Raw genomic sequence first — 13362 nt, 5'->3', positions numbered from 1 at the left:
TATCAAGCATGAATTGTATGAAGATGATTAACTGGTTGTAATGCCTGATGTTAACTGCTACACACACTATGTGACGAACTTTGCATGCAAAACCTTACAAACATGTACTGACTGTGAATGCATGCATACTCTAGGCTTTGATTGATTCCTTGTGAGCACTTAACTTAGCATACCGAGCAAACCAAGGTGAGTTCACACAGCCAAGGCATGGGGTTCCCAGGGTGGGAATGGGTTTTGATTATTTACTTGTACTTACCTAGCTTATGGAACTTAGTTATATGGTCCTCGGGTGAGGATGGGTTATTGATAAGATACGACTAGACTAGTGATACTTATAGAACTGATCTTCGCACACACGCCGGGGTTGGCCGCGATATTATGACAAATCTTCGCATACATGCCTAGGAAGGCTGCGAACTATACACTAAACTTCGCACATGTGCCGGGTGGCCGCGATACAAATATACCTAGTCTAGAATACTTGGAAACTTTCCCTAATCTTCGCATACATGCCTAGAGGGTCGCGATACGAACTAATACGATACATGACTTAATGAACGAACACAAGGCTTACTATACTATTACAATTACTGAACTATAAACTGTGAACTCGCTCAACTAGTTGTTGACTCTCTGCTGCATGCCTTGCAGGACCTTAGGTACATATGGAGCTTGCACAGGGAGGCGCGGTCGTTGTGGAACAAGGATCGTGAACGCTTTGATTGAACTTATTACATACATTGGGTTTTCATATTATGCTTCCGCTACTTAAACTATGTTTGGTTTGAACATCAATTGTATTGAGTTGGGTTTTTACGAATTACTTCGATTATTATATACTGTGTTCAATATGATTGATGCCTGGTCAGTCACCTTCCCAAGCGGTACTCCGCGTATGGATTTTGGGGGTGTGACAGTTGTAACCTTTTTCGGGTGCGGATACAAGTTATGTGTCTTTGAAAGTTAGCCAAATGTTAAAACGTGTTCCAACTCCCCTAAATACCAAACATGTCGTAGAGTTAGCTAATGGTAAAAGTCTAGAGGCCACACATATAGTTCAGGGTTGTAACCTTATCCTCGCTGGTCAGACTTTCTCCATCGACCTCATTCCTATAGTTCTGGGTAGTTTTGACATTGTCGTTGGCATGGATTGGTTGTCCAAACAGCAAGCAGAGATCCTATGTAAGGAGAAGATCATTCGTATTCCTCGTTCAGATAAAGAACCTCTTGAAGTTCAAGGCGACAAGAGTGGTGCAGTGGTTGGCATCATCTCCTTTCTCAAGGCTCAGAAATGTTTACGAAAGGGGCACACTGCCATTTTGGCACTAGTTACTGATGCATCGACGAAAGAGAAAAGGATAGAGGATATTCCTGTTGTACGCGAATTTACTCAAGTGCTTCCTGAAGATTTACCTGGTCTACCGCCTCATCGCGAGGTCGAGTTTCAAATCGAGCTCGCTCCAGGAGCAGCACCTATAGCTCGCGCACCGTATCGTTTAGCTCCAACTGAACTGGAGGAACTGTCAAAGCAACTTCAAGAGCTCTTGGATAAGGGCTTCATTCGTCCAAGCTCTTCGCCTTGGGGAGCTCCAGTACTATTTGTGAAGAAGAAGGATGGCACTTTCAGGATGTGCATAGACTACCGCGAACTGAACAAGGTCACAGTGAAGAACCGCTATCCTCTTCCTCGTATCGACGACTTATTCGACGAGTTGCAAGGGTCGAGTTACTACTCCAAGATTGATCTAAGGTCCAGTTACCATCAGCTAAGAGTCCGGGATGAGGACGTCACTAAGACAGCTTTTAGAACTCGCTATGGCCATTACGAGTTTCTAGTCATGCCATTCGGGCTTACGAACGCGCCTGCAGTCTTCATGGATCTAATGAACAGGGTGTGCAAACCCTATCTAGACAAGTTCGTCATCGTTTTCATCGACGACATCCTAATCTACTCCAAGAGTCAGGAGGAACACGAGCAACACTTACGTCTTATCTTGGAACTTCTTCGAAAGGAACAACTGTACGCCAAGTTTTCAATATGCGACTTCTGGCTTCGTGAAGTCCACTTCTTAGGCCATGTGGTGAACAGGGATGGGATTCATGTTGATCCGTCCAAGGTAGATTCGATCAGGAACTGGCCTGCACCGCGTACACCAACGGAAATACGCCAATTCTTAGGTTTGGCGGGTTACTACAGACGATTCATCAAAGACTTCTCAAAGATCGCACAGCCGCTTACAATGTTGACACAGAAAGGTGTTACCTATCGTTGGGGTAATACACAAGAAACGGCTTTTCAGTACCTGAAGGATAGAATATGTAGCGCACCTATTCTATCATTGCCAGAGGGCACGGATGATTTTGTGGTTTATTGTGACGCATCGATACAGGGGCTTGGTTGTGTATTGATGCAGCGGGATAAAGTTATTGCCTACGCTTCGCGGCAACTCAAAGTTCATGAACGGAATTACACGACGCACGATTTAGAGCTGGGAGCTGTTGTTTTTGCGCTTAAGACATGGCGACACTACCTGTACGGTACCAAGTGCACTATTTACACCGATCACAGGAGTCTCGAGCATATCTTCAAGCAGAAGGAGTTGAAGATGCGTCAACGATGATGGGTCGAGCTGCTTAATGATTACAAATGCGCCATCAAGTACCATCCAGGCAAAGCCAATGTTGTGGCTGACACTCTCAGTCGGAAAGACACTACACCTAAGCGCGTACGAGCATTGCAACTCACAATCCAGTCCAGTCTTCCTGCACAGATACGAGATGCTCAGGTAGAAGCATTGAAAACGGAAAACGTCAGGGCTGAAGCCCTACGCGGCTCAAGGCAGCGGTTGGAACAGAAGGAAGACGACGCCTACTATGTAACAGGGCGTATTTGGGTCCCACTTTATGGCGGTTTACGAGAACTTGTGATGGATGAAGCTCATAAGTCTCGCTACTCGGTACATCCAGGGTCAGATAAAATGTACAACGACATCAGAACAACGTATTGGTGGCCTAGTATGAAGGCCCACATCGCTACCTATGTCAGCAAGTGCTTGACTTGTGCAAGGGTCAAGGCAGAGTATCAGAAACCAGCAGGCTTACTTCAGCAACCAAAGATACCACAGTGGAAATGGGAGGAAATTTCCATGGATTTTGTTACAAGCCTACCTAAATCCCAGCGTGGGAACGATACTATTTGGGTGATCGTGGACCGACTCACCAAGTCTGCTCATTTCCTGGCAATCAAAGAAACAGACAATGCACAAGGCTTTTTGCTCTCGATTAGACATGAGCACAGCATATCACCCTCAGACGGATGGGCAGTCTGAGCGCACGATCCAAACACTAGAAGACATGCTTCGGGCGTGTGTTATTGATTTCGGCAACAGCTGGGAAAAACATCTCCCTTTAGTGGAGTTTTCATACAACAACAGTTACCACACCAGCATACAAGCCGCTCCATTCGAGGCATTGTACGGACGTAAATGCCGGTCTCCTTTCTGTTGGGCAGAGGTGGGGGATAGTCAGATTACAGGTCCAGAAATGGTAGTTGACGCTACTGAACGAATTACACAGATACGACAACGCATGGCGGCGGCTCGTGATCGCCAGAAAAGCTACGCTAATAAACGCAGAAAACCGCTCGAATTCCAAGTTGGGGATCGAGTGCTACTCAAAGTCTCACCCTGGAAGGGTGTGGTTCGTTTTCGTAAACGAGGCAAGCTGAATCCACGGTATGTTGGACCGTTCGAAATCACTGAAAGAATAGGCCAAGTAGCCTACAGACTAAACCTACCAGCTGAACTCGGTGCAGTTCACAACGTATTCCACGTGTCGAATCTGAAAAAGTGTCTGTCAGATGAGACCCTCATAGTTCCTTTTAAGGAACTCACTATCGACGAGCGGTTGCAGTGTGACAACCCGACTTCTTGAGGTTAGTATTATCCTATTTCCCGAACTCTTTTGCTGTATTTACATATTCTTGAAATCTTAAACGAGTATTATACTAGTCGGGTTACGTTGCAAACTTGTTGGATAAGACATATCCTTCGACCTAGAACCTTCGAAACATAAGAGCTATCCTGCGATCCAGAACCTTTCGAAGGATGATCTTTCAATCACATGTTCGAAGGATCAGATCCTTCGAAAATCATTCGGATCCTTCGAGGCAGATCCTTCGATCACGGCCCAATCTTTCGGCCCAGTCCTTCGGCCCACAAAATTAAGGTTATAATTAGATCATACGTGTGTGATACGAACAGTTACAAACCCTAGACTCCCCTTATTGTACGACGGCAGAAGATAGGTTTTCCCCTCTCGGAGCACCGACCTGTTGATCCTGTCTTTCGGTTAGTGAGATTCTTGTTCGTCTAGTGAATTAAAAACAATTATGACTATTTGCTTGATTGTATGTAGTAACAATTTTGTTCATGAATCGAATATATGCGCGATTAAGTCATGACTGATTATGCATGTGATTGTATTTGGCGTTCAATTTTGATTATTGTTTATTACGATGATGATGATGAACCGATATGTCTTGTGCCGATGACTTTAGTGAATAATTCTGATATGATGAATGTGTATGTGGATTAGATCGTTAGACATTATGCGTAAAATCTTGGTGACTAGTTAGCATGGATGTTGGTTTCGATTAAGGTCTCGTTTTGTTAGACGGTATAACATAAACTGCTGGGTTAAACGGGTTAGATCTGGATACATGTTTACGGTGATGCTTGATGCTCAACTAGGGTTTGTGCCGTAACTGTTTGTTGAATGAAAACTGCTGTGATCGAATGATAACCGTAGTATCGAAAGATAACAGTAGATCGAAACATTGTTGTTGATCGAAAGATAACTGTTGATCGAAACATTGTTGTTGACCGAAAGATAACTGTTGACCGAAAGATAGTTGATGTGTCGAAAGATGTGTCGAAACATAACTGATATGTCGAACAATAACTATGAATCGAAAGATGATAACTGTGAACCGAAAGATAATGTGTCGAAAGATGTTGTACCTGAATTAGTTTCCTAACATGCTTAGTGATGAATGTGAACGTTGGTGATCGTGTACATGATTAAATGAGAAAAGTTACGTGATGTGCTTGTATGCAAACTGACTGTTAAATGTAAATATCATAGGGCTTGGTAAATCACCGTGGTTAAACGAATAATTAATTCTACCGAGCAATCCCAGGTGAGTTCACTACATTCGAGCATGCGTCCCAGTGGTTGGGGACAGTCAGTGGGTATTCCATGGGGGGAATGAGTCATTGGGTAAAAACGAGTATATTGGTTAATGATCTCACCTATCATCATTTGTAAGTCCCTCATCGGGTATTAGTTAGTAGCGCTACTTAGGTTTGGCACCCTCACCCCGTGCCTGTAGAGGACGGAGGTGAACTAATGACCCAGTCTGGCCCAGTACTAGATAGGAGTACGTGGGAAGGGCAGTCATGTATTTCAGGAGCCGTCCGTGTTTGGAAATGAGATATTAACAATATTACTTGCATTGGTTATTGAACTATTTTATATATAACGGGTGATCAAACGTTTTCTAAAACTGTGAACTCGCCAGCTTTGTCTGATACACGTGTTACATGCTCGTAGGTCCTTAGGTACTTGGAAAGCAGGAACTTGCTGGCTGGAGCGCGCGAGTGGTCATGGTTGCTTGATGGATTTATTATTAGACATTTATTTACTATGATTGATTGGATAACATTATATTACGATACATTAACGCTTCCGCTAAACTTATGGTTTTTGAATAACTTATGTTGGGATTTCAGTATCTTTAAACAATGAAGTTTTATTTCAAACTTGTGATTCAATGTAATTGGTGGCTCATTGCTAGTCGTCACACGCCTAGCAGGGACACTCCCTAGGTGGTAATTTTTGGGGGTGTGACAGTTTGGTATCAGAGCCACTGGTTATAGTGAATTGGTTTTAAAAATGTTTTATAAAACCAGACTATAACTGAACTGATACGACATACTGATACGACATGGACCATGACACTCAGCTCCAGGCAGCAAGGTTCGTCTCTTGTTTACTATTGCATAGCATAGCTAGTACATACTCATGATTAATATCACACTCGAACGCACGCATGATACTACAATACGAATTACTATGCTATCTGTCTATACTACGTGTTTTAAGAGTGGAACTCTTCTTGGGTTTACGTGCTCTATGTTGTGATATCGACGGTCGTACTGTATGAATTTGGGAAACTTTTTTTTAACATGAGTAGGGAGGAACTGAGATAGGCATGCAAATCAGGTTATTATTATGGGTGCACACATAATAACAACGTGAGGTGCATGTGAGTCCCAGTAAATCTCGACTAGTGTGAAAAAGGAATCCCGCGTTGTTAGTCAGTGTTGTATTAGAACTTCGAAAACTGTGAATACTATAGCAATACTTGACATCCGCTTGAAATGGTCTGTTAATTTGTTACTTCTTCCCATACTTATAGAATCATGAACGGACGTGGTGGAGGTCGTCGTGGTGGACACGGTGGACGTGGTGGAGGCCGCGGTGGCGGACAGGGCGAAATCCATATGACTCAAGCTGAGCTAGAGGCATTACTCAATGCCCAGGTGGCTGCAGCCTTGGCAGCTTATCAGGCTGGTATGACATGTACCAGACATTCCTTCCTTTGAATCGTGAACTTGAGTCTTACTTGTTGGTTTATTTTCTCTCGTTAATAGGTCAGCCGGCGCCACAAAACCAGCCTCACCCACCGGTCTGCACTTTTAAAACTTTCATGGATTGCAAGCCACAGACCTTCAGTGGCACTGAAGGGGCTGTAGGACTTATACGCTGGTTCGAAAAGGCGGAGTCAGTATTTGCGATATGTAACTGCCCAGTTGGGGATAGGGTAAAGTTTGCAGCAGGCACGCTTCAAGATGGTGCCTTGACCTGGTGGAATGCCCAGGTCCAACTGCTAGGTATTGAGGCGGCGAACGCCACTACGTGGGATGATTTTAAAGAACTGATGAGAGAGGAATACTGTCCTCGAGATGAAATAGCGAAGTTAGAGAATGAGTACTATCATCTGACAATGGTGGGGTCTGAAATCGAGGCGTATGTGAAGCGGTCGTATGAGTTAGCTGATTTGTGTCCGAACTTGTCCCGACCCATGCCCCGAAGAATCGAGTTGTTTATTAAGGGGTTACCTCCACGGGTGAAGGGTTTAGTTACAGCAGCGAACCTCAATAACCTAACCCAGATTGTTAGATTGGCACATAAAATCGTTGACCAGGAGGTGGAGAGCGACTCATTGCCACCTCGTATTTCTAGCACTACCACAGTTGCCACTACTTCCACTGCATCTGCTGCAGATGGCAAACGTAAGTGGAACGATACGGACAAGGGGTCCAACTCTACACAGCCTCAGAAGAAGACGGATACTGGCAGCACCCGCAGTTTCAGCCAGACAGCATCAGTAAATCAGAACTCGAGTAACAGATCAGGGCAGGGATCATATGCGGGGAAGCTACCCTTGTGCAGCAAGTGTGATCTTCATCACAAGGGGCAGTGTACTCGAGTTTGTTATCGGTGTAATCGACCGGGGCACAAGGCCAGGGATTGTAGGACCACACTTCCAGCTCAGCAGCAGCCAGCGCAGCAGGCGGGTAGGCAACAGCCTCAGCAAACTCAGGGTAATCAGAAAGGGTGTTATCAGTGTGGGGCCGAGGGGCACTTCAAGCGAGACTGCCCTCAGCTGAGACAGAACACAGGGGGTGGTAACGGGAATAACAATGCAGGGAACAACGGGGGTAATGTTGCGCGTGGGCGCGGGTTTGTGCTGGGAGCTGGGGAAGCGCGGAACGACGGCAACGTGGTTACTGGTACATTTTCAGTAAACGGTGTTATTGCTTCTATTTTATTTGATTCTGGTGCCGACTGGAGTTACGTGTCTTTAGAGTTTAGCTCCCAATTAGGGTTAAGTCCTACACTTCTTGTAATGAAACACTTAGTAGAAATCGCAAATGGTAAAACAATCGAAGCTACACATGTTCTAATTGGGTGTAAAATCGATCTCCTGGGTCAAGTTTTCGACATTGACTTGATTCCTATTACTCTTGGAAGCTTCGACGTGATCGTTGGTATGGACTGGTTGTCCAAGTATCAAGCAGAGATTCTCTGTAAGGAGAAGATCATACGTGTTCCCCTTCCCAGTGGGGAATTTCTATCAGTTCAAGGTCATCGCAGCGGGACCCCAGTTAGCATTGTTTCGGCAATGAAGGCTCAGAAGTATTTACGTAAGGGCTATCCTGCTATATTAGCTCTTGTCACCGATTCACCGTCTGACGAAAGGAAGATTGAGGATCTTCCAGTTGTTCGTGAATATCCTGACGTATTCCCTGAGGAACTCCCTGGTTTACCTCCACATCGTCAGGTGGAATTCCAGATTGACCTCGCCCCAGCGGCAGCCCCAGTTGCTCGTGCTCCTTATCGTCTTGCGCCAGGAGAACTGCAGGAATTATCAAACCAACTCCAAGAGCTGTTGGATAGGGGTTTCATCCGACCTAGCTCTTCCCCCTGGGGAGCCCCAGTCTTATTTGTGAAGAAGAAGGATGGGTCCTTACGAATGTGTATAGATTACCGCGAGCTCAACAAGATGACGATCAAAAACCGTTATCCTTTGCCTCGTATTGACGACCTGTTTGACCAGTTACAAGGGTCGAGCTTTTACTCTAAGATCGACTTAAGGTCTGGTTATCATCAAGTACGAGTCAGAGAGGAAGACGTTCCCAAAACCGCGTTTCGGACGCGATACGGTCACTATGAATTCTTGGTTATGCCATTCGGGTTAACCAACGCACCCGCGGTTTTCATGGACCTCATGAACCGCGTGTGCAAGCCATACCTTGACGACTTCGTTATCGTTTTTATTGACGACATTCTAATTTACTCCAAGAACAAGGAGGATCACGAGCGGCACCTACGCCTTATCCTAGAACTCCTGAGGAGGGAGCAGTTGTACGCAAAGTTTTCTAAGTGTGATTTTTGGATACGGGAGGTACATTTTCTGGGGCATATAGTCAATGAGGTAGGCATACATGTGGATCCTGCCAAAGTTGACGCCATTAGAAATTGGGCGGCACCAAAGAACCCTTCGGAGGTGCGGCAATTTCTCGGTCTAGCAGGGTATTATCGCCGTTTCATTCAGAACTTCTCAAAGATTGCACAGCCACTCACCTCGTTAACACAGAAGAAAGTAATTTACTCTTGGGGGACGAAACAGGAGGATGCTTTCCAGCTTTTGAAACAAAGGTTATGCAGCGCACCAATCTTATCTCTACCAGATGGCACTGAGGATTTCGTAGTTTATTGTGATGCTTCGATTCAGGGTCTCGGTTGCGTGTTGATGCAACGCGAGAAAGTGATAGCTTATGCCTCTCGTCAATTGAAGGTTCACGAGAGGAACTACACGACACATGACTTGGAGTTAGGAGCAGTAGTGTTTGCGCTAAAGATTTGGAGGCACTATTTATACGGTACGAAATGCACAATCTACACCGACCACAAGAGCCTTCAGCATATCTTCGACCAAAGAGAATTGAATATGCGACAGCGTCGTTGGGTGGAATTGTTCAATGATTACGAGTGTGCCATCAAATATCACCCAGGTAAAGCTAACGTTGTGGCGGATGCACTTAGCCGCAAAGAAACGAAACCAAAACGCGTTCGCGCATTACAGCTCACTATCCATTCCAGCCTTCCTGATAGGATTCGTGCGGCCCAGACTGAGGCATTGAAAGAAGAGAACATTAAAACTGAGGGTTTGCGCGGTATGGAAAAACAGTTTGAGCAGAGATCTGACGGTATCTACTACATCATGGGAAGAGTATGGGTTCCTCTGTTTGGTGATCTTAGAGAACTTGTAATGGATGAAGCACACAAGTCACGATATTCTATTCACCCGGGATCGGACAAGATGTATCACGATCTTAAGATTATGTATTGGTGGCCGAATATGAAAGCCCTCATCGCCACGTACGTGAGTAAATGCTTAACTTGTGCTAGAGTTAAAGCGGAACACCAGAAGCCTTCGGGTCTACTACAGCAGCCAGAAATACCTAAGTGGAAGTGGGAACAGATCGCTATGGATTTCGTTACTGGATTACCAAGAACTCAGGCTGGAAACGACACTATATGGGTGATTGTTGATCGACTCACGAAATCGGCACATTTTCTAGCAATCAAGGAAACAGATAAGTTTTCGCAGCTTGCAGCAGTATATCTTAAGGAGGTAGTTGCTCGGCACGGAGTGCCAACCTCTATCATCTCAGATCGAGATCCGCGCTTTACTTCTGAATTATGGCAGTCTATGCACAAATTGTTCGGTTCGAAACTTGATATGAGCACCGCTTACCACCCACAGACGGATGGTCAAAGTGAGCGCACTATTCAGACACTTGAAGACATGTTGCGGGCATGTGTGATCGATTTTGGGAAGGGATGGGAAAGACACTTGCCGTTAATAGAGTTCTCCTACAACAACAGCTACCACACGAGTATTCAGGCAGCTCCGTTCGAAGCATTGTATGGACGGAAATGTCGTTCCCCTCTCTGTTGGGCAGAGGTAGGTGACAGTCAACTCACAGGTCCTGAACTCATTCTGGAAACCTCACAAAATATAGCTCGGATAAGGGATCGTATGGCAGCAGCGCGTGATCGTCAGAAAAGTTATGCTAACAAGCGTAGAAAGCCTTTGGAGTTCGAAGTTAATGATCGGGTTATGTTGAAAGTTTCACCGTGGAAGGGCGTTGTACGCTTCGGGAAGCGTGGCAAGCTTAATCCACGTTACATTGGGCCATTCAAAATTCTTGAGCGGATCGGTAAAGTCGCTTACAGACTCGAGTTACCTGCGGAATTAGGTAATGTTCACAATGTCTTTCACATTTCGCAACTAAAGAAGTGTCTGGTTGATGAGACACTGGTTGTGCCATTTCAAGAGCTCCGGTTGGATGACAAGCTGCAGTTTGTTGAAGAGCCTATTGAAATCATGGATCGGGAGGTCAAGGTGCGTAAACACAGTAGAATTCCGATTGTTCGGGTTCGTTGGAATTCAAGGCGTGGACCGGAGTTCACGTGGGAACGCGAGGATCAGATGAAACTAAAGTACCCTCACCTCTTTCCCAAAGACAAGGCAGAGTCAAGCAAAACTAGTGAATCTCGGGACGAGATTCCCCTTCAAGTTGGGGATGATGTAACACCTGAGGAAAATCCGCAACAATCTTGAATTGTCACTCCACTCTCCGTACCTACTTGCTAAATTTCGGGACGAAATTTCCTTCAAGTTGGGGATGATGTGACAACCCGACTTCTTGAGGTTAGTATTATCCTATTTCCCGAACTCTTTTGCTGTATTTACATATTCTTGAAATCTTAAACGAGTATTATACTAGTCGGGTTACGTTGCAAACTTGTTGGATAAGACATATCCTTCGACCTAGAACCTTCGAAACATAAGAGCTATCCTGCGATCCAGAACCTTTCGAAGGATGATCTTTCAATCACATGTTCGAAGGATCAGATCCTTCGAAAATCATTCGGATCCTTCGAGGCAGATCCTTCGATCACGGCCCAATCTTTCGGCCCAGTCCTTCGGCCCACAAAATTAAGGTTATAATTAGATCATACGTGTGTGATACGAACAGTTACAAACCCTAGACTCCCCTTATTGTACGACGGCAGAAGATAGGTTTTCCCCTCTCGGAGCACCGACCTGTTGATCCTGTCTTTCGGTTAGTGAGATTCTTGTTCGTCTAGTGAATTAAAAACAATTATGACTATTTGCTTGATTGTATGTAGTAACAATTTTGTTCATGAATCGAATATATGCGCGATTAAGTCATGACTGATTATGCATGTGATTGTATTTGGCGTTCAATTTTGATTATTGTTTATTACGATGATGATGATGAACCGATATGTCTTGTGCCGATGACTTTAGTGAATAATTCTGATATGATGAATGTGTATGTGGATTAGATCGTTAGACATTATGCGTAAAATCTTGGTGACTAGTTAGCATGGATGTTGGTTTCGATTAAGGTCTCGTTTTGTTAGACGGTATAACATAAACTGCTGGGTTAAACGGGTTAGATCTGGATACATGTTTACGGTGATGCTTGATGCTCAACTAGGGTTTGTGCCGTAACTGTTTGTTGAATGAAAACTGCTGTGATCGAATGATAACCGTAGTATCGAAAGATAACAGTAGATCGAAACATTGTTGTTGATCGAAAGATAACTGTTGATCGAAACATTGTTGTTGACCGAAAGATAACTGTTGACCGAAAGATAGTTGATGTGTCGGAAGATGTGTCGAAACATAACTGATATGTCGAACAATAACTATGAATCGAAAGATGATAACTGTGAACCGAAAGATAATGTGTCGAAAGATGTTGTACCTGAATTAGTTTCCTAACATGCTTAGTGATGAATGTGAACGTTGGTGATCGTGTACATGATTAAATGAGAAAAGTTACGTGATGTGCTTGTATGCAAACTGACTGTTAAATGTAAATATCATAGGGCTTGGTAAATCACCGTGGTTAAATGAATAATTAATTCTACCGAGCAATCCCAGGTGAGTTCACTACATTCGAGCATGCGTCCCAGTGGTTGGGGACAGTCAGTGGGTATTCCATGGGGGGAATGAGTCATTGGGTAAAAACGAGTATATTGGTTAATGATCTCACCTATCATCATTTGTAAGTCCCTCATCGGGTATTAGTTAGTAGCGCTACTTAGGTTTGGCACCCTCACCCCGTGCCTGTAGAGGACGGAGGTGAACTAATGACCCAGTCTGGCCCAGTACTAGATAGGAGTACGTGGGAAGGGCAGTCATGTATTTCAGGAGTCGTCCGTGTTTGGAAATGAGATATTAACAATATTACTTGCATTGGTTATTGAACTATTTTATATATAACGGGTGATCAAACGTTTTCTAAAACTGTGAACTCGCCAGCTTTGTCTGATACACGTGTTACATGCTCGCAGGTCCTTAGGTACTTGGAAAGCAGGAACTTGCTGGCTGGAGGGCGCGAGTGGTCATGGTTGCTTGATGGATTTATTATTAGACATTTATTTACTATGATTGATTGGATAACATTATATTACGATACATTAACGCTTCCGCTAAACTTATGGTTTTTGAATAACTTATGTTGGGATTTCAGTATCTTTAAACAATGAAGTTTTATTTCAAACTTGTGATTCAATGTAATTGGTGGCTCATTGCTAGTCGTCACACGCCTAGCAGGGACACTCCCTAGGTGGTAATTTTTGGGGGTGTGACATGCAGTTCGTCGAGGAACCAGTTGAAATCACAGA

The sequence above is a fragment of the Helianthus annuus genome, chromosome 16, assembly GCF_002127325.2.
Source record: "Helianthus annuus cultivar XRQ/B chromosome 16, HanXRQr2.0-SUNRISE, whole genome shotgun sequence".
Lineage (NCBI taxonomy): Eukaryota > Viridiplantae > Streptophyta > Magnoliopsida > Asterales > Asteraceae > Helianthus > Helianthus annuus.
This window is presented reverse-complemented; position numbering follows the sequence as displayed.